The sequence below is a fragment of the Ctenocephalides felis genome, unplaced genomic scaffold, assembly GCF_003426905.1.
Source record: "Ctenocephalides felis isolate EL2017-DRISC unplaced genomic scaffold, ASM342690v1 CF-g0.4_SCAFFOLD_01604, whole genome shotgun sequence".
NCBI lineage: Eukaryota > Metazoa > Arthropoda > Insecta > Siphonaptera > Pulicidae > Ctenocephalides > Ctenocephalides felis.
The window spans coordinates 39579211-39580156 of NW_020537758.1; positions in this window are offsets into that span (position 1 = coordinate 39579211).

The following is a 946-nucleotide window of genomic DNA, read 5'->3' on the forward strand; positions in this document are numbered from 1 at the left end:
AATTTACGTCTTCTTATGTTTGGTTTCCAAAACTTTCGAAATGAAAACATTTCTGGTGGCAAAGTAGATGAGTGTCAGGCTGATTAGTTTCTGGTAAAATCAGTAATGGGAACGTTCTGGAATGCGTTTTCCAAGAAGTAAAAGCCGACCCACGTTAGTCAGACTTATAGTAATTAAAATGACAAAAGACTGAATAAATCACATGAAATTACGCCTTCATAAATAAAAACATTAGCGTAGGTTGTTTATTATGATTCATATTCCATACACGAGTTCTTACAACGATCCTTGTAGTGTTCGAAGCCAATCTGAGCAAATCCCAAGTTTAATAGCAAAGCATTAAAATATTATTTCTCTACATAAAAATTAACAAGAGATGGAACCAACAAACAAATAAATTATTAAGAAATGCATTCAGTCTCCCCTGAATGCCGAGTTTTTATCGTATATAAAGCTGACACTGAATGCATATACGCATTTATTGAGGTACGAATGATGAAGGACATTGCTCTATAACCTTTCTCAGTGGAAATTAATTTATGGCAAATTGATAAAAAGAAATAATAATCCAATTAAGTTTACGTTGCACTTTTTTATACAACTACATCTTAGAATGTGATTTAGTAAAGTTTTTGGCAGAATATGTACGTCACAATATTTTTGAGCATTTATTTTGATATACTTATAAGTTATCAGAATATTGGTCGTCTTATTCATATTGAGCATTATGTCCAAATTTATTGAATTTATATACTACTTTAGAAAAGATAATTCCAGTTTTAAGTAAATACGTAAAAGAAAATATACCTTTTGATTGACGAATTATAGAACATTCATATGAACATTCATATACAATACATACTATGCAAAAATATTTCTGAAAATTACATAGTGCAACACTTAAATATTTTTAAATAATTTATATGTATTAGGAACATTTTTATAA